This window comes from Sceloporus occidentalis, unplaced genomic scaffold (assembly GCF_023333645.1).
Source record: "Sceloporus occidentalis isolate IW3139 unplaced genomic scaffold, rSceOcc1.0.p SCAF_5, whole genome shotgun sequence".
Lineage (NCBI taxonomy): Eukaryota > Metazoa > Chordata > Lepidosauria > Squamata > Phrynosomatidae > Sceloporus > Sceloporus occidentalis.
Genome location: NW_028316985.1, coordinates 92859437 through 92881527, shown reverse-complemented (window position 1 = coordinate 92881527; position 22091 = coordinate 92859437).

Sequence of the window (22091 nt, the reverse complement as noted above, 5' to 3'; positions counted from 1 at the left end):
CTTTCTTCCAAATAAGTTGGTTTACCGTGGAGGAAAGCTCAGTGGCTTTCCATGGGTCATTAAAACTGAATAGAGCTTTTGATGATTGGCTAATTTATTCTTTCTCCATGTCTAATGATCTGTGAGGTGAAACACTGATAGTAGATATGAAAATACATAGCATGATTAGATTTCAAATTGAAAAATACTTCCATTAGACTGTAGAGGTCCTGTTAAACATTGCAGACAGTCAATGGACATTCAGTCTTAGCTGGTGGAAAGAAAATATGTTGTTTGACAATCATGTCAAAAGGGTGATATTTTCTCTCATGGAAAGTGATTTTAATCTGCCTAAAATCCAGAAGGTGACCATTATAATGGAATAAATAAACTGTATGCAGATGTGAATTTTAATATCACATTGGATGAATATGTACATCTCATGATTTATATGGCTCATCCTGGGTTCAAAGTGTCTCGAGGGATGCCATCTCACTTCTGAACTTTCTGGAACCTGAAGAAGACCAGAAGAGATCCTACTCTGACAGCCCTCTTCAAATGGTTGCGTTTAGCAGAATTGTGGTATCTCAACTACAGCATGTGTTTCCCAATTTCCAAGACTAAAATCTAGTTGGTGAAAATAAAAAAGAGGGCCTTTCTGTTCATGGTGTTTAAATATGTAGATTCATCTGCCCACACATTGACCCATTTTTAATCTGACTCTCAAGACTGTTCTATTCCTGCAGACACTAGTTTCGGCACAGCTCTTGGTGATGCTTTTAATCTTGTGCTAGTGATACTAACACAGAAATGGGACAAAACAAACCTATGTATTAACTAATGCAAAAATGAAACAGACTGGACAAAGACTGATTTGTCCTTCCCTAGTGTAGCTTGAAGATCAGGTACAAGAGGCTACTCATGTGCAGTAAGGAGGAAGTGCCTTACACTGACTAATAATCAATTTATCCTAGCATTTTATAAGATAGAACCTATTCCTCCATAGGTGTAAGAAGATATGGCTGTGTCTTAGGTCTAATCTGCACTGCAGAAGTAATCCAGGTTGTCACCATTTTAACTGCCATGCATCAATGCTATGGAATTCTGGGAACTGTAGTTTTGTGAGAACTCTGATGCCACAACAAACTACAAATTCCAGGATTCCATACCATTGAGCCACGGCAGTTAAAGCAGTGTTAAACAGCATTATTTCTGTGGTGCAAATCAGACTTCAGTAGTTCAGCATAAAACATGTTTAGCGTACTCTTGATCAACTGTGTTACATGATCCAGAGATGTCTTGTGATTTGTTTGTGCATTAGAAATCGAGAGCTATAATAAAAGTAGGCTTCAATGCTAGACATATTTTCCAGGGAGCAGTTGGGACTTGCTTCTAAGTAGACATGCATAGGACTAAATGCAAGCAGATTGTATATCTTACAAGTAAGAGACTGCATATTTTATTTAGTCTCTGCAAGGAGACACATTACAAACTCTATCAGTAAGATATACTTGGTAATGGAAACCATGTGTGAATTCTTTGAACAAGATATTAAAAAGTCAGATTTCCTGTCCTAAAGCTTTGTGATTTGTTAACCTGTCCTGTTAAAAGCATTTAATCATGGTACCAGGACCCACACATATCCCTGGCAGACTGGCCACTGATTAATTCATTCAGTAACACTGAGATTTATAATATTTCCAATGTAAATTATGTTATGGTTTGTTGAAGAACATGTAGCTAGAAAATGTTAAGTTCATGCCAGCAGAAACAATTAGCATGAAAGTGATGGATGCGTAGTTATTTCAGAAAACATTTAGTTATCTAGAGTGATATCAACAAGTAGGCTCGGAGGACACCTCTCCATGTAATTTAAGGGAACACATTTGTGGGGGCTTCTACCATTTTAAATCCTTGGGTGGAATTCATGATTGCAGTTACAAATGCATAACCCAGAACCCAACCCCCCTTGCCCTGACTAACCAGCAGCAACTGTTGTAAGTGATGCAGGTCTGTTCTCCCGCCAATCAGGATACATTAGATTGACATTTCCACACACACAACATGGGACGATCTCTGGTGGAAGAAGGAATTATGATAAGGACCCTGCTTCTGACTGTCATACTAAAGATTGCTTGCAGGAGGGGTGAGTAGGAATGTCAGTCTGTTGTGTCCCAACTGACAGTAGAACATTGCTCACAGCGGGTGATGCCCAATAAGTCAGGATAGGGGCTCGGTATGGTCAGGAGATATTTCTTAGATACAAATGAAGTGTTATTGTTAACTGCCTTAGAGTTCATCTTGACTCACGATGACCTTGTGAATGAGACTTCTCTAAGACAGCCTATCTGCCACCACTCCTACAGGTTTAGATCCATGGCCTCCCTGAGTGAGTCTAGCCATCTGGCATGCAATCTTCTTCTGTTTCTACCTTTCCTAGCATTGTTGTCTTTTCTAATAAGTGATGCCTTCTCATGATGTGGCCAAAGTATGACAGCCTCAATTTGATCAACTTGACTGCCAAGGAGCATTCAGGTTTGATCAGTTCTAGGACCATAGGAGTCCTGGGGGTGCAGTGGATAAATGCCGGTACTGCAGCCATTCACAGCTACAAGGTTGTGTGTTCAATCCCAGGGAATCCAAGGTCCACTCAGCCATAGGTCACTAAAATGAATACCCAGCTTGTTGAGGGCAGTTAGCTTATGCATTGTAAACCGCTTAGGGAGTATGTAAATACACTGATAAGTGATATAGAAATGCATTTGCTATTGCTGCTTGCTATTGCTAGGACCCTCTCTTTTTTTTGGCGATGCACAGTATCCTCAGCACTCTTTTCTAGCATCACAGATGAGTTGATTTTCTTCTTACCCACTTTTTTCACTGTCCAGCTCACATCCATACATAGTGATGGGGAATACAGTGGTTTGGAGAATTCTAACATTAGTGCTTTACCTTTTAGGAATCTGTCTAGTTCTATCATAGCTAGCCTTCCCATTTCTAATTTTCCTCTGATTTCCTGGCTGCAGTCTCCATTCTGATCAAATGTTTGACACAAATTAACACACATTCTTTATCTGTGCAAAATTTACCAACACTTTCTAATTAGAATCATAGAATCATAGAGTTGGAAGAGACTGCAAAGGCCATCCAGTCTAACCCCCTGCCATGCAGGAAATCCAAATCCCTGACAGATGGCCATCTAGCCTCTGCTTAAAGACCTGCAAGGAAGGAGACTCCATTACACTCCGAGGGAGTTTGTTCCACTGTCAAACAGCCCTTACTGTCACAAAGTTCTTCCTAATGTTGAGGTGGAATCTCTTGCTGTAGCTTGCATCCATTTTTCAGGGTCCTGGTCTCTGGAGCAGCAGAAAACAAGCTTGCTTCCTCTTCAATATGACATCCCTTCAAATATTTAAACAGGGCTATCATATCACCTCTTAATCTTCTTTTCTCCAGGTTAAACATCCCCAGCTCCCTAAGTCATTCCTCATAGGGCATAGTTTCCAGATCCTTCGCCATTTTTGTCGCCCTCCTTTGGACACGCTCCAGTTTCTCAACATCTTTTTTAACTTGTGGTGCCCAGAACTGGACACAATATTCCAGGTGGGGCCTGACCAAAGCAGAATACAGTGGCACTATTACTTCTCTTGATCTAGACACTTTACTTTACTAGACACTTTACTTTTATTGATGCAGCCTAAAATTGCATTGGCCTTTTTAGCTGCCGCATCACACTGCTGACTCATGTTCAACTTGTGGTCTACTTGGACTCCTAGATCCCTTTCACATGTAGTCTCATTCAGCCAGGTATCCCCCATCCTAGATCTGTGCATTTTATTTTCCTGTCCTAAGTGCAGTACCTTATATTTCTCCCTGTTGAATTTCGTTTTGTTAGCTTTGGCCCAGCTTTCTAGTCTATTCAGGTCATTTTGAATTTTGATCCTGTCCTCTGGGGTGTTAGCTATTCCTCCTAATTTGGTGTCATCTGAAAATTTGATAAGTATGCCCCCAATTCTAATTGTATCTAGCTGGAGTCCAGTAGAAATCTGTAATCATTAATGTAAGGAGATTATCTCATTAAGCTTTCCTCCTGATGCTGCTCCAGCTTTTTATACACCCCAAACAGCAACAATTCTTTTCACACTACCACTCAGTTGAGAATTGATAACAGGTTGATGACACATCTTACTGTATTAACGTTCTGTTTACTCATCAGCTATCTGAGATTCAGCAAGTAAAGTAATCTTAATTGGGAGTGGGGTGTATTCAGAGGGCCCTATTTAAACCCCCTTTTTCTTGCCCAAAATGAAATGACTGCTTCCTCAGGAGTAATAAGTCTTGCCTTCTTTGGGAATGGGGTGTGGATGTAGAGAAATCTCTTTAAATCCCCTTCTCTCTAAATTACCCCCGAATGACTTATGATACATACTTCAATAAGGGGTTGACTGCATGACTGACAACTATTCATGGAATTTTCCCATTCATTAAAAGCAACGGCAGAAGCACAGATTAACTACAGGATACCTACTGCTAGCCAGGGGTCATGTGGAAAGATCTGTTGATTACAATTACATTCCTGCTTCTTTCCCACTATTTAAGAACAGTGCAATAATCTCATAAAAGAAGATGTGCTGGAAGCAGCACCAAAACACAAGGGCCTGCACAGCTTTTACAAGGAGTGAACCAAAAACCTCTAAGTGCTGATAGTAAATTGTGATACATCACTTCCATTTCAGCATTTGACTTCTGAAATGTTTGGAGGAAGAGAATAAAAATGGATCCATATCTCCTCTTCCAGTCCATGTTTTTAAATTAAACATTTTTTGAAATTGGTATGGCAGCACAGGGGTTTTAGCAACACAGCAGGCATGGTACATGTGTGAGTGCCATCCTTGCACCCTCTCTGAGGCAAGTCGGAATTGTGGCTGTATTGAGCAGAGTTCTACTGCTGCCATTATACTGCAGCAAAACTGCTTCAGCTCTAATAACGTTTGTAGAAAAATAATATTTGCCCTTCTTTCTGTACCCCATGCTGGATGAGGGGTCTGCGTATTGTTACTCCAGAAGGGAAAACATGTATCCATCTGATTTGGCAAAGATCAGGGAAAAATAATACATGGAATAGCACCAAAGGAATGGAACCTGTAGCACCACTTCATTGGCAGCCTTTAAAATTGGGAAACGAGAAATAATCATCCCATTTCTTCTTCCCCTCTTTTGCCTGCTGGTGCTTAGATTGTTTCCTATACTGTCACCATCTGGCTTCAGAAGGAGAGAGGCAGGCAGTTCCATCAGGCCTAGCCCAGATAAGATAAAGAGCCCTCCCTCCAACCCATCCACCATCATCTGGCTTCAGAAGGAGAGAGGCAGACCAGCTCCATTGGACTTAGCCCAAGTATGTTGAAGAGTCCTCCCTCCAGCCCATCTGTCATGGCCATGGCTCCAGGGGAGAGATGAACCAATGAACTTGATCCTTTCCCCACCACCATTCCCTTATCCTTTTGTGTCATGTCTTTTTAGATTGTAAGCCTGAGGGCAGAGAACTGTCTAATTAAAAAAAAAAGTAAGCCTCTCTCAGAGCCTTTGTGGTTGATATAAATAAATATAATAATAAATACTCAAAATAAATAAATAAATAAGAAAATAAACATTACAATTTCTGTGGAGGAATTTGGGGAAGAAATCCATTGGTACTTCCTACAATATTTTGGAAAAGTGTCCTGTACACCAGATGTTGTTGAACTGCAACTTCCAGTGTCCCTAACCACTGGCTATTCTGCTGAGAGCTGCTGGGAGATGTGTTTCAGCAACATCTGGTGAGCCACACAGTTTCCACCCCTGATGTACATGGACGGTGTTGTATGTGTGTATAACATAATATTTTTAAAAAGCCCTGAAGTGATTTGTGTATTTTTTAATCATAACCAATAGAGTAATTCTGTGGTTCAGATAATAACTAGTTTGGTATTACTGTGTCAAAATGGTATTTAAAATATGGATGAGTGAAACCTCAAGTCCTGTCAGGCTTCAAAAACCGCTTGTGAGATTGTTAAACTAGATGCCATCTCTTTCTTTCTTTCTATAGCCAGCTGTTTGCTCTGAATACCTGATTCTAGAATTTATCAGCACATTTTTTCCTGCTTAAGTCTTCTAAAAATTTAATAGGAAGCACCTGTAAAATATTGGGAAGTATTAGGAATCGTCATAATCAAAATTGACAGCCGGGGTTGTTAACAACAGGTGAAATTATTCACAATCATTTCTTGAGAGCAACCTTGTGATCTAGACTTAGAGATCATAGATCAAATAAGCCAGTACAAATGTGAAAATATCCTGAACTTTACAAGTAGTAAAACCAAATATAATAAATGTTTCCTGCAGATGCGACAAAGCCCTTAACTGGAAAATGTAATAAAATCTATCAACAGCTGCAATGTATGCTGAACATGTTATATAGCTTTACAAAGAATTAACTCTGTCTCTCCTCCTTTCTGCAGTTTATGGACTCAAAGAATATCATGCTTTGTCTTCTTCCTGCAAATCAAATACTGTGGGACTAAATAATTTCCAATATATATTAAGCATGACAGCATAGTAATACAAAAAAATGTGCAGGGTGAAAATGAATTCGTAAATCCAGATGTGCTCCTTAGTCAGTCATTTCACCAGCAAAAGTTTAAGGATGTGGTATACCGCGAGGGCTTCAAGAGTTTCCTGAATAAGATGAGTTAGGAAGCAGTGGTGGCTGTTCTTGGTGACTAATCAGTTCCTGTCCTGCTTTACATATACCAACACAACATTTTATTTACATCTAACTATACATTTACATTCATAGCCTGGAGAGAGGAGGAAAGGTTGCAAGTTGAACCATTTAGATTTGGGGGCAGAACTACACATTTCACCATACATGGAGCTGTGGCTGAAAAGAGCAGCAATGTGTCAAATTCACATCTTTCTCTTTCATGTGCTGCATCACTTGCTCCATGTCATGACATCCATTGTGTATATTTCCACTTGTGTTTCATGTGTTAGACTGGCAGGGAGTTGGGAAACACATAACATAGTGTTGTCAGTAAACAGATCAATACCAAGATACTCTGCATGTTGACTCAGAACTACCTTCCAACAAGTTTAATGGAATCTTAGGCATCCTACATATTTCCAAAAAGAGAAGAGCGCCCCAGGGTTGTCATTTTCTGTCTGGCAGAAATGCACTTATGATCTGCATCAACCAAGAAATCCAGAGGGTAGCAGAAACAACAACAAGAAGAATTACTGTTTCTCTTAGGGATTCCTCAATCTGTTGTGGCCCATCAGTCTGTCCACTGATTTAAGGTTCTTTATTACTTCTGGACTATTATATTGGATGAAGCAGTTTATGGCTCAAAAATTTGAGAGCTACAACATTTTCAGGTGTTATGGAGACTGCAGATCAAAACTTCCAGAGTGCACCAAGTGGGTTAAGCTGCCAAGGCACTGCAATTGATGGCTTTTCATCGTCTTATACCTGAAAGATGCCCAAGTGAATCTGAAAATATATAGAAATGGGTGTCATTAGCATATTGTTATCAACCAAAGATGAAGAAAATTATGATCCTGCAAGTCTAAATGAGATCGAGGAATTCAGCAGCCAAAACACATCCTAACACAAGATAATAATATATAATAATGTACTGATATATAACATATAGAGATTTAACATTTAATGTTTTATAAGCCCTGTACAGACTGCCAGTTTGCAGCAGCCTGGGGCCAATTCTAGGGTTCTGGAGTGTGCAGAATCCGCATGCTCTGGAACACTAGCACATATGGACAGTGCCATCTTTATGTGGCACCGTCCATACGGGGCATGCATACATGACATAAGTGTGGCACTGCACCCACATCTCTGGGTGCCACGCTTCTGTTATGCACGTGTTGCAGTGTACCAATGGTGCATTGATGATGGTGTCCGCAAATACCAGGAAGAACCCGGGTTTTCCAGATTCTTTTTGGTCCAGAGGGACGCCATGCGGTTTGGCTGCTGTGGCGTCCCCTCGGAGAAAAATTGGGCACCTTCAGTCCACCCCTTTGGGGTGGTCTGGAGAGCCCCAAAGGGACATTTTTATTCAAACACACTTTATATTATTTTAGCTGCAAGTGATGTTCCACCCAAAGGGATCTGTAATTTGAAACATCACTCCACCTAATCTCTTGTACTTGCTGTTGATTTGTTTATGGAGGTTAGGAAATGATACTTAATTTACATCCTTATCAGACATAGATCCAGACATAAGTCAGTTCTAGGAGCAGTTTAGAAATTGATGTCATCATCTTCATGAGAATTAATGTATTTAACTCTTCAAACTGCCACATTTTTATTCCATTTGGAATCTCAAAGACTAAAACAACATTTTTTTTTACTATTGACATTGTTTAAAGACTCAAGGCACTGAGGTATGAAATGCATAAGCATAAACTATTTATCTTGTGAATTTCTAAAAATCTATATCTGAAATACATCATTATGGGATAACTCTAACGTTGCCCTGCTAGCCATGGATTAGTGCAATGAATTCCCTTCTGGTGCAATGAATGCACTTAAAGGTAACAAAGTGCACATTCCCCCATCAGGAGCAATGTTATCCAAGGCTAACCATTTTAATCTCCAAAGATGGAGATGGAAGACACCAGCCAGTACTCACCTACATCTCTGTTTAGTATTCCTCATTTGCGGAAGGTAAACTTTGTGTTCACCAAATGCATAGCGTACATGGCCAATATCGGCATGATCAAGGTGCTGATGAACATGTTGAAGCCGAGCCAGTTGATCGCCAGTTCCAAAGGCCCTTCGAGGCAACACAGGGGTTGATCACGAGGTTCTTCCAGAGAAGGCTCTTCTCTTCCTCTTTTGAACAGCAACCAGACAAAACCCAGGCCCCAAAAGATGACCTTAGCCATGTCTCAACCTTAGGCTTGCCAAAGGCCAACTGCAGGCATTCTAGAAGTTTAAGGTTCATGCTGCTCACCTAAGCCATTGTGACTTCATACAACCTCAGGGCTATGACCTCAGATTATATACATTCTCAAGCATTTGCAACTTTTATGCTGCTTGCAATCATGTTTAACTGAAAAGCAGCCTTAGACATTGTAATGGTACAGTTCAGGGGCTGATTTGCCCTTTTCTTTTCATCTCTTTCCCAGTAAACTTTCTCTTGCTCAGGAGGTTGTCTTTATGCAGCTGAATAGATACAATGGCTTTTCCCTAGCAGCTTGCATAGGATGATTTTGAGTGGATAAATGGCAGGAAGCAGAACAAAGTCAAGCATCCATAGCTACTTTTTTCTACTCTTGAGTCCAATCTCTTTGACTGCTTATCAGAAATCATCATGGGGAAGAAATATTGACCTCAAAGGGGCGGGATGTAAATAAATTATTATTATTATTATTATTATTATTATTATTATTATTATTATTATATGCAGATGTATGTAATGTGAACTTTGGCCCTAACTATTAAAGCTGTTAGTACCATGCCATGATAGCAGTCCTATGCACAGCAGTCAACAAATGTAAGGACCACTGAGGATATGTGGAGCTCAGTATATTTGCTCAGAAGTAATCCTGTTGAGTTCAGTGTGACTTAATCCCAAATAGATTTAAATAGAGCTGCAGGCTTACATAGTCTAACTGTGCACAGATAATTCAGTTCTTTACTCTGGAATAGTTCCCTGGATATCTGTGGACTGAGGATTGCAGTGTCAGGTTTTCATGTTCAGCTATGCAGAAAGTGTTGGGAAGGAGAAAGACACTTGCAGTCTTTATTTTTGATTTGACTGAGGGAGTCTTGCAAATGAACAGACCTTGGCTTTTTGCTAGAAAGAATGTTTTCACTAACTCTTTTGAAAAGCAACTGTTGGATGGAGGGGACATGATAGCAGTGATAATGAAAGTGTGTCAAGATGTGACACCCTTTCGTAATTCTATACTAACTGCACTTCCAAATCATGTAATAATTGCCAGGTGTGACATTCTTAGTTGTAACCAGCAATGCTGTAGCCTTATCTGATCACTGAATTTTTCCTTGTACACAGAACAGGTTCAAGTTTATGAAACAAATGAAAAAGGAGCAAATTTCAAATGTGCACCTCACTTTTCAAAAAAAAAAAAAAAAAAAAAAAAGGCCATGTTAACTTGTTTATCTTTGTGTTTAACATACTTGTAGTTCTGTCACATGCATGCCTCTGAGTCTTACTCTTAAGTCAGCATCTGTAGAATTGCAGCTTTTTGATGGTATTCAGAGGTCTATGCTGAAGAGAGTCAAGCAAGTAGCTGGACATTTCTGTATGTAACTAAATACTAGAAGGGTTCTCACATTTTAATGGAGAGTAATTTGAAGTATAATTTGATGATTCAGGGATAGGAAGGAGGCATTGTTTGACAAGCAGAACCAATGTATATGACCTCAGCTGGACATGATAGTTCCTGAAATAGCTTCAATCTTTGAATATGAACACCATTTTCTTTTTAAAATGAGCACAAAATAGTTGAAGCCTGCAGACTGTTCTCATCAAACAAATAGCTCTAGTGAAGTAGAGAGTTCTGAAGAGGGAAAGGGAGGTGTACTTTGTACCGAATAAAGGCGCGTAACAAACTGCCATAAGGGACATCCTCAGGACGTCCTAGGTTTAAAAAGGGGCATCACTTCTTGACGCCCCCAAGCCTAATACGTCCTGAGGACGTACAAGATGGTGGCGTCATGAACGCGCCGCCTCCAAATGAGGAGGTGCGGACGTGATGCCGCCGTGCTGCGCGAGGGCGCTTAGTGCGCCCTTTCGTCAGAGCAGGAAGGAGCTCCGAAACGGAACTCCTTCCTGGTCTTGCGTCGCTGGGCGCAGCCTTTAGATGGCTGCGCCCAGCGACACAAGGGAAAAAAGGGCCAAGCAGCTCCTTTCTCCTCCTCTTCGCCGCCGCGGGGTGTCCTTGGGGCTTGAAGCCCCAAGGACACCCCTTTCCAGGCCTCGGGGAAGGGGCCTTTTGCCGCTTCCCCACGGCCTGGAAAGCGGCATATCGGGGCCTCAGCGGCTGCTGCTCTAGCCACTGAGGCCCTGATCTGGCGGGGAAAGGGGTGGGTGCAGGCTGCTGCTTTTTGGCGGTCTGTAACACGCCAAAGAGATGCTGGTCCAGCACATCTGTCTGTCTTTGGCCCAATACAGATGGTGCAGAAGCGCCATCATAATGCCAAAACTAGGGCTGGGGAGCACGCAGCAACCGCACGCTCCCCAGCCCTAGTTCGTATGGACAGCACCATTTTGAAGGCGCTTCGTCCATATACAGCGTGTGATCATGGCATCATGTACATGCCGCCTCCACATGGACCAGCATGTGTGTGACATCACTGCGCCTCTGGAGGGTGCTTGTGGCACCCTATCTGTGGTGCAGAAAGGAGCTCTGAAATGGAGCTCCTTTCGGGCACGTGCTTCATTCCTATAGTTCACTGTGCCAGAGGATAAATGGACATAAGTCAGATATTAGGAATGGGAATACATAAAAATCGGGGGCAGAAGATTTCAGTCTCCCTGGGCATTCCATCCCAGACCTCAGAACAGTGGTCCTTGAACAAAAGAATTGGAATTCATCCGCAAACTACAGTTCTTCAGCAATGGATTGAGCAAAGACAATGGTTTCCTGATACACTTCATGCACTTCAACACTATCTGACCCCCATCCTCATGGTGTTGCCCAACATTCATCTATTCCCCTCACCATAGGCTAGTCCCATTGCAAAACTGGATCTGCCACTTCATCTCCATGCACAAAGACCAGGTTCCTATATCTTTGTGCACTAATGACCATCATTAAAATTGGACCTGCAACTTCATTTGCACACAGAAAAGATTTATAATTTGTATTGAAATTCTTACATATGAAATCTTATGCTGCCAATTTCTTTCTTTCAGTTAGTTTCAAAGGCGCTACAAGATCTCTCTATGTACTGTTTGTCGTCATGTTTTATTTGTATATAAAAAAACAGGAATAGAAAACATTTCCAAGCTCTAATAGCAGGGTCAGAATATATTTTTGACTAATTATAAATAGAATTAGAGACACTGTAATAAAAATTGAAGATATGACACTGTAATAAAAATTGAAGATATGATCTCTACCACTTTAATAAAACCTCACTCCCAGTATGAACCATCATGAACTTTCTGATTTCAGACCTAGCTCATATTAGGGATGTGGGGCGGAACAATCCTTTCTCATGGCAAACCTACTTAATTTTTGAATCAAGATGTGAACTGAAACAGGAAGTTTTGAATCAAGATGTGAATTGAAACAGATGTGAACTGCTGTGAAACTGTGGCAACCGCAAGCACCCAGACCCTGATCCAGGCTGCTATCATGGTCCTGACATGGCCACCAAAAAGGAGTGGTTTTTCCCTCACTCCTTTTGCAGCCAGGTTTGGGACTCCTTAGGCGACTATAGTGCAACTTTGGCCCAATCTGGGAGCGTGCATCATCTGGACATTAAGTCCCCAAATTGGGCCAAAACTGGCTTTTTTGGTCCTTATTAAGACTGGCAAAATAAGGAACAGAGAGAAACAGAAATAACAGATTCTCTCCCCACCCATTCCTATCAATAATAGGGTTTGTTCCATAGAGCCAGTATGGTGTAGTAGTTTGAGTGCTGGACTATGACTCTGGAGACCAGGGTTTGAATTCTAGCTCAGACATGAAACCCATTGGGTCACACACTCAGCCTCAACCGTGACATTTGTGAGGAAGCTGGCAAATGTAGCAGGAATATTAATGTTTGCATTACATTATACTCCGCGGTATATAGACTTATAGAATTGGAAGGGACTACAGTGGCTAATCCCTGCCATGCAGGAAAGCATGGGAGAGTTTTTGAATTTGGAACTGGATTTTAAAAATTAGCATTTTCCAACACGTTCAGAAAACAGTTTACTTCACCAAGACTAGTTTTGAATTGGGAAGAGTTTGCCACTCCCTGTTAGGAGAGAGCTACTAGTAGAATATTGCACAGCTAGTGGTGTTGCTGAAGTGTGTAAAATGTGTTCAGTATGCAGCTTTGTTGAACTCATAATACAAGACTACTATTAAAAACTGAATGGCAGCATCCCCAGAATATTTCCTCCTTCTTGGAATCTTAAACAAGATTAAGTGCGGGTGTTGTCAGTGTTCAGTAGACAACTCTGTAGGTAGAAGTGCAGATGTTCTTTATTCCCTTGCATTTTTAACCTTTTACTTTCAATGCAACTCTCTTGAATTTCTGAAAAATTGTATGAAGTTTTAAAGGAATATGCAAGAGTCTCTTTAAACTACTCAGCTGGTGAAATGTCCAAGGTAGACAAGTCAAAATGTAATTCCTAGGGAGTAATGCAAGAATGTAAATGTGCACAGTTCTGTCACTACAGATATACCAAGAATATGAACCAGGGAAAAATATTGGGAGAACAAATCAGTTTTTTTGCTGAGTGCTCACCAAGAAGACTGATACCAAACTGTGCTGAACAGGGTTGATTCATCACTAATACTACATTCCACAATTCAAGCAAACTGTATACAAAGCAGCTGTAAAATTCAACAAGCATTTCTTTTTGAATGTGTGATGTTCGGCATGCAGATCGACCTAACTGGTTTGTTGTCCCCAAGGAACATAGAGAGGAAACAATCTCTGTGTTCTGAAGGTCATTATATTGATAGGTACACTCTACAAAAGTGGATTTAAGTTTGTATTTTTTAACAAATGAAAATATTATCTGTAACCTCAAGGCCTCTTCGCCCATTATATATTGTCTGTTCAGAGAAAGGCATGTAGGCTATGCTGAAGTAAAATGTACAGAAAATATGTACGCTCTGGTGATCTTTGGAAGTAAATCTTCCCCTACCAACTTTTTCCTTAATTCAGAAGAAACATATGAGACACACGCAAGTATGCTAGAGATGCAGTTGATGATTTTATTCTCTAAGGAAGCAATGAATAATTTTAGCAATGTTCTTTCTTCTGAAAATTCTGTTTTGTGGAGGGAGGGGGAAAGCCACATGCACATTTTGGGCAAAATGAGTCTTGAACTCTGAAGTTACTTGTCAGTCCAGGATTCTTTTCATCGGGGTTACTTGACATGTGAGAAACATGTTTTGCAATGATTTCTTGCATTTCAAATATATAATGAAGTATTACATCTCATGTAAGCTTATAGATCCCATGTTTCAGTTGTTAGTTATTCTTTAGTTTTAGTATACACATGAAGATTTTTTTCCACTCTGGATTCATTTAACCCAATATTGCTCATCCCTAGCACATCCAGGTGAGGAACTTTAACAGAGATTTCTTTTAAAAGTAATAATAATAATAATAATAATAATAATAATAATAATAATAATAATAATTTTAAAATGGTTCAATTTTCTCCAGAAAGCAATTATGCAATGATAATTGGTAACTGTTAAGTCTCAATGTTTCTGTTTGTTTTTTACTGCTATTTGGGTTTCTCCTTGTACAAAGGAAGGGACTGGTGTGCCAGAGTACATTGCCAGAGCAAGAGCCAACAGGACTCTTTCAGGCAAATGATGAGAAAGAAAGAAAGAATTAGGGGCAGGATTATCTATCATATGAGAACAGAAACAGTACCTATAGATATTTTGCCTATACTTCACCTGCAGGACAGCAAGAATTTCAGCGGAGAGAAACTCTACCAACTGAATTTTGAGATAAAAAAAACCAGAAGCAAAATGAAGGAAGCCACTCACAGAATTAGTCATATTGCTACTGCAAACTGATGAGACTAGGAATAGGCCTAATCTAACATGGTTTATGACATTCATATATAATGGCTGCATTTGACTTTGTTTTCAGGAACTGTCTCTTCTCCCCTTGGTATGTGTCGGTGCATGTGTCTGTGTGTAGGGTTGGTAGAGAGAAAGCAAGCAAGCAGATTTACCTGCTCTGACAGAGGGTCTTCTCAGCAAGTGATTATGAATTAAACATAATATGCTGTCTGTGTTTTGGCAGGTCAGGTACTCCTGTCTGCTCTGTCATCCACAGAATGCTCTGTTTGGTTTTTTTCCCCACCCTCACAGATTTTGAGTGGAAAAATAATGCACAAAAGAATATGCATTTTTCTACAAGACACACTAACACAAAAACCCATACAATCATTTGTACCTACAAAATATGCTTCACCTCTCTTCTCTTCCTGCAGTCTCTGGTATCTCTGGTAGCTCTTTCTGCCATATTTTTCACAGGCCTATAAGTAAATATTGGTCCGGAGTAGCTCCAAATCAGCTCCAGCCAGAACTGGGTAGGGACCATACTGACTGCAAAGTGGGCCTCAAAGTGGCACCAAGAGCGGGATTATCCTGGCTCCTTTTTGCTCTGGCCCAAAGGACCAGAGTGCAGCATCAAAGCAGCTTTGGACTGCTTTGGAGGCATGTGTTGTTTCAACGCCATACCTACAGAGTCCTGGAAGCCACTTCATTTGTCCCTAGTCATAAATTTGGAAGTCAGCAGAACCTTCACATCCAGGCACAAATTCTTTTGAGATAAGGCAATTCAAGATCAGGACAATGGCGGGTTACAGACCGCCTGTTTGGGGCGGGCTGCACCCGCCCCTTTCCCTGGGGTATCAGGGCCTCAGTGGCCAGACTGGCAGCCGCTGAGGCCCCGATCCGCCGCTTTCCGGGCTGCGGGGAAGCGGCAAAAGGCCCCTTCCCCGCAGCCTGGAAAGGGGTGTCCTTGGGGCTTCAAGCCCCAAGGACACTCCACGGCAGCGGGGAGGAAGAGAAAGGGGCTGCTTGGCCCATTTCTCTTTTGGTCCGCTGGACACAGCCGTGTGAAGGCTGCACCCAGCGGACCAAACCAGGAAGGAGCTCCGAAACGGAGCTCCTTCCTGCTCCGCGCTAAGGGCGCACTAAGCGCCCTGGCGCGGAGTGAGGATGTCACGTCCACGCCGCCCCATATAGAGGCGGCGCGGTCGTGACGTCCTCATGGTGGTGGCCGTGTGGAACGGCCGCCGCCATTTTGTGCATGCAGAGCGCGCACTAGGGTTAGGGGGTGCGGAAGCACCGGCCCTTTCTAACCCTAGTACGCGCTCCCCGCGTACTTTCCTGCCCGTTTGTAATGGGCCAATGTCTCACATGTCTCCCATTCAGAACAGGAAAACTTTGGCATCACTGGATTCCATGGCGAACTTCACCTTCATTCCTATTCACAGCATAGGGGGCAGTGACCAACCCCTGTTCACTCTCCCTCTCAGTAATTCTGTCAAAAGGGAGGACACAAATAAAATTAGCATATTTCCCCCTTATACTGATATGTCATATGAGAAGATAATGTGTGTTTGTAGGTGAGTGAATGAGAAGGTGAGGGGGAGGGAGACAGATTTGAGTTATAAACACTTTTCTAATACTAGACATGTGGTTGTCACTTGCTGAAACAGGAATGGTTCCACAACCCTTTTTCTTCAGACTGCGAGACTGAGGGTTCTTTGCTGTCTGTCAAGTAATTTATGGAGCTTATCCCATGACATTTTAATTTGGTTTACCTCTATCCAATTTAAACTTTAATTTGGGTGGAATCTTGATATTATCAAATGGTTTTGTGCCACCTAATCTGCTGCCTGAATGCAGCCTGGGTCCATCCTTACTTCCAGGAGTGCTCCGCCAGCCAGTTTCTCAAGCTGGAAAACTCCCGTATCTGAAAAGAGCCAGGTGGAGTGGCTCTGGAAGCGGAATGGACTCAGGATGTATTCAGGGGCAAATTAGGTAGCAAACGGCACCTGTTAAGATCAAGATGCCACACAAATTAAGATTTAATCTGGATAGAGGTAAACTGAATTAAAAAGCCATGGGATATGCTCCTATATCTGTTAGATATCAGTCACACTCTGATTGCCTGTGCCCCCAACTCATGAACACCAGTATAGTCCAAACAAGCAGTGTAAGCATTTACATTCCACTTAAGCACTCTTAAGTATTGGAAGGTCATGGCATTTAGTATGGGAGAATGAGCAAGCTTTCTATTATTCTTCTATACTATTTTATTTACACAGCAGGCCTTCCACATGTTCTGAGGTTAGGGGTGCAGGATCCCCATGAAAGTGAAGAACTGCAAGTAAAAAAAACCACTGATTTTTTTTTTACCAGAGAGAACACCCTTTCTAGCAATCTCTAGGTCCTCCAGCACAACTTTTTGGTTAACATCTGCCAGAGGTGGACCACAGAAACATGCTAGAGGACCTACAAATGGCAAGAGAAGTGTTTTCTTTAGGAATCTTTAGGTTCTTCAGTGAAAATCTATGGTCAACCTCCAGAAGAGTTGTGCTGGATGACCTAGAGATTCCTAGAGAGAACTCAGATCTATAAAAGTCAAAACTGTAAATGTGGAGGGTGGACTGTATACTGTAATAGATATATAAATGTACACTCTCCTCATGAAGGAATATAGACATTCATTACATTTCATTGCATTCATTACATTACATTAAGGTAAAGCAACATACATCTTACACAATATTAGGTTATCCTAACTCATATACCATCTGTGGTGGGAACACACATACATCTGTGTAATATAATAATCTTTTTGGGGCATTGCAACCTGCTTAATGCAGCATCCATTACATCTTTGCTCAGCTATCCATCCCCTAACAACATATATCATTATTATGGCTCATATCTTACCAGCATTGTCTGGGTCTTTATCAGCTAGGAACAGCAAAGCTATCCTACGTGGCTATGTTGACCAGACTTCTGTCCCTCCAGAGCTAGATTTATAGTATCCCTAACCTCTATACATCCAGTTAGAAACTATTATTTACTAGTCTCTACTTATGTAAACAATATTAATTTGTTTGCATAAAAATAATTTCTGTCTGATCAGATCAATGATCTTACTGGTCTTTACTCTGCAGCATATCATTTGGAGACCAGTGGTTCTTGGCTGCCTTCCATTTGATTACACCAGCCATTGACACTTTTATATTACACTCGTCCCCCGGGTTACGAAATTAATTCGTTCCGGCGCCATTTTCGTAACCCGGGGGACTTTCGTTAGCCGAATCCCCATAGGCGCTAATGGGGAAAAGCCGCGGCTCCGCCGCGGCTCCATTTAAAACAGCGCCGGCTTTTTTTCGCAAGCCGGGGAAACCTTCGTAACCCGGAAATAATTAATTAATTTTTTTTTTTTCGTATCCCGGGATTTTCGTATCGCGGCGCGTTCGTATCCCGGGGTACCAGTGTATTGCAGTACCTTTCTTGGGTTCATTGGAACTCAATCATTTGTTTATGTTCTCTTTCAAGCCATTTCTCCATTTAACAGTTTGTTTACAGTTAGGTTGGTTTCCTGTCTGGAGTTGGCCAGTGCTTATGTTGTGAAGGGTTCACCATATGTTGGTAGGCAAACTGAAGGTACACACACACACACACACACACACACACACACACACACACGTTTTTGGTATTACACAAACATTCATGTTTTATACTTCACACACACTTCATTTCATCATTATTCAGGCTTCAGAGACTTACATTTTGAAAAATATAACCCAAATCAGTGTTCAGCCTGTAGCATTGTCTTATTGCCACTGCTATGCTTTCTTCATTGCCACTGAAGAATTTGAACAAGAATCTAGAGCTAATGTATTTCCTGAATTTCCTTTACTGTCATACCCTTTTCTGTCGTTTTAATGAATCAATGCAAAAGGAACAATTCTCAGTTGTAGCCAATTCTATTCACACAAAGTAGAGCACAGAACAGTTGATCTGAACACTACTGATGCTATAGTCACTGCACCCAACAGGAGAGGATGTTTTCACCATTAAGACAATGCCAAAGTGGTTTTAAGAACACCATATTTCACGTAGAACTAACAGTACAGTGCGCCCGTGCCATACGCGGCCTTGAGCATACGCGCTCAAGCCGCGGCGCGCACGTGGGGCGGAAGAGCGGCGCGTCCCATTCAATTGAATGGGCGCGCGTGCCCGTTGCACCCCGCGCATGCCTGCGCCTCCGCGCCACTATGCACGAGCCCCATTGTTTCCAATGGGGCTCGAGCATAGGCGGAATTCGCCTTACGCGGAGGGATCCGGAATGGATCCTCCGCGTAAGGCGAGGACGGACTGTATTGCAATCCTTACTTATGTTGAGCTGTGTAATGGAGTAATACAACTAAACATGCAATATGGAGTAATACAAATAAGGGTATCATATGAAATTTAGGAGAAAGCACTCTTAGAGATGGTGGGGAATTGAGCATGCGGCCTTCTGCATTTCATGAATGCGCTCTGTTGCTAAACTAAATTTCACCACAATATTGCCCCATGTGATACCTCATGTGGTAAATCCAGTTACTTAGCACAACTGATTTCAAATTAGTTGTATGAAAATCCAGAGGTGCACACAAATGGAACTTTGAAGTGTTGATGCTGGATTGTGGCTTATGCATCCCACCCTCACAGCTGTATCTTAAATTGAACTTTGGAAGGATCATGTCTAGCCTGCCTGCTTTTAAATAACACATGTGGAATTTTTTTTTCAGCCTGGGAATCTTGCCAACAGCAAGGAGAAAACAGATTTTCACTCCTTAATTTAAAAGGTAAAGTTCAATTCCACTGGAACTCTGGAGTCCTGACACTTGACACTGACTTAACATTGTTATCAATCCTGTACCTGTGGAAAGGCCAATCACAGTGAAGAAACCACTGAATTGTGGAGAGGGGAGAAGCAATATGCTAAATAAATCTGTTTCGTTGCCTTATTCTTTCTTTCTTTCTTTCTTAGTGGTTGAAGAATATTGGTTTTATATTACTCGTTTTTTTTTTAGTGAGGGAGAAAAATGATTTCCCATCCAGCATTTCAACCCATGAATGTAAATAACTAGATGAAAAAAATGCAGTCTTGTCCATGTTCTTGTGTCATACAGACTTGATGAACAAATATCTAGTGCTAAATTTGTGTGACTATTGCAGTTTCAGTAATGTGATTCTAAATTTTCAACTCTTTTTACTATCTTGCCATCAAGTTTTTATAAAAAAAAATTTAACCCTCTGAAGTAGACAAATGATAGTAATAATGAAAATGATCAGCATATATATATATATATATATATATATATACATATGCTGTAGTGCAGGATTGTGCTGAATACTCATGATGTCATTTTAGGCACTGAAGTGATATCTTCAAGTTCTATAAAGTTGGCATATGTTTTCTCACTCCTGTTTGCTGCCGTTTCCCCCTCTTTTGTTCCCATTGCTCTGGCATATTTCTTCCTGGATTATCTTTATACTACAAAGTGTCTCATGGGTGATAGTGAATTAGAAAGCACACATAAAATAAATGATGTAAAATTGATGTATAGATAGTAAAGTCTGGCTGTTGAAACAGTGGCTCCATAAGCAAATTATTTTAATGGTTTTTAAAGTGCTGTTTCTATACCTTCCTAGCTAGAAAGGAGTCTTACTAAATTCAGTGAAATGTACACCCAGGTAAATGTATTTTGAGAGCCAGCATGGTATATAGTGGTTGGAGCATCAGCTCTGGAGACCAGGATTCAATTTCCTGCTTGGCCATAAAACCCACTGGATGAACTTGGGCAAGGCATATGCTCTCAGCCTCAGGGGAAGGCAATGGCAAACCTCCTCTGAACAAATCTCACCAAGAAAACCCTTTTATAGGTTTGCATTAGCATCACCATAACATAAGTTGTAAATGATTTGAAGGCACACAACAAGTGTGATTAGATTGCTGTTAGATAATGATGTTAGATGCTGTTGAACACCTGTGCAAATTCAACTCACAGGCAAAAAGGGATAATGGGGCTTGTTGAGAATATTTTTAAGCATATGTAATGGCTATGTAAATCTGGGCAAAAAGAAGTGGATTAAGAAGATCAATAGCCACGATATTCTACAGTGCCTGATATAATTCTGCTCTGCATCACTTGCAACCACAAGTGTAAATGTATGTGTTCAGGAATGTTGTGTTCTTGAATGACCAACCATGAAGAAAATTATTTCAGAAAGAGCAGCAAGTCTCCCTGCTTTGGATTACTACATATATCAAGCTTGTTTTACCATGGTGGGATACAAACAGGTATCACCGTCTATGTGCAGTTTGCCATATGAGAGAATCCAGAAATTAACTGCTGAAATAATTCCCCCATCTTTATTGATCCGTCAATTAACATCTTTGGACAGCTTCAAAAAGGCTGTCAAGACGGATCTCTTCAGGTAGGCCTTCCTAGACTGAAATATCCCGGCCTCAGGATCTCAGGATCTCCCCCCTCCTCAGTAATGTCTCCAAAGCCCCCTTTTCTTTTCTTTAGAACTGAAGTTGCAGTGGTTTATTGGTTGGTATTATTCCATTTAATTGATTGTTGTTTTAACTAGTTATTGTGGTTTTAAATTAGATATGCAGTTTAATAACTTTTTAAGGGGGGAGGGAAATATATTGTTTTTATGCTGTATGTTATTTTAATGTTGTAAACTGCCCGGATTGGTTTGCCACAGGGCGGTATATAAATAAAAAATTATTATTATTTATTATTATTGTTGTTATTATTATTATTGAGAGATTTGTAAGTCGATCGCCATTTGTCAGCTGGAAGGTCCCTAGAGTCCACTGACTTGTTCCCATAAGTTTTCATGTTCATGGACAACAGAATTGTCCCAACAAGCAGGCATAACATCTCTGTGTTAACTGCCTTCAGGATGACCTTGACTTAAAGCAAGCCTATGAATGAGACATTTCCAAGCCCCACTATCCTCAACAGCCCTGTTTAGGTCCTGCTTACATGGTTTCCTGTATCACATGTAATGTGGTCTTCCTCTTTCCCTGCTGTCTTCTACTTTACCTAGCATTATTGTCTTTTCTAGTGAGTCATGTATTGACTTTTCTAGTGAGTCATGTAGCCTAGTCAACCTAGGCTACAGGAGAAATTCTGGCTTGATTTGTTCTAGGACCCATCGGAAGTCCATGATATCCTCAAAAGTCAAAACTCTTCTCTAGTACCACATCTCAAATGGGTTGTTTTTTCCTATCAGCTTGCATTACTATCCAGCTCTCACATCCATATGTAGTGATGGGAAATACTATGGCATGT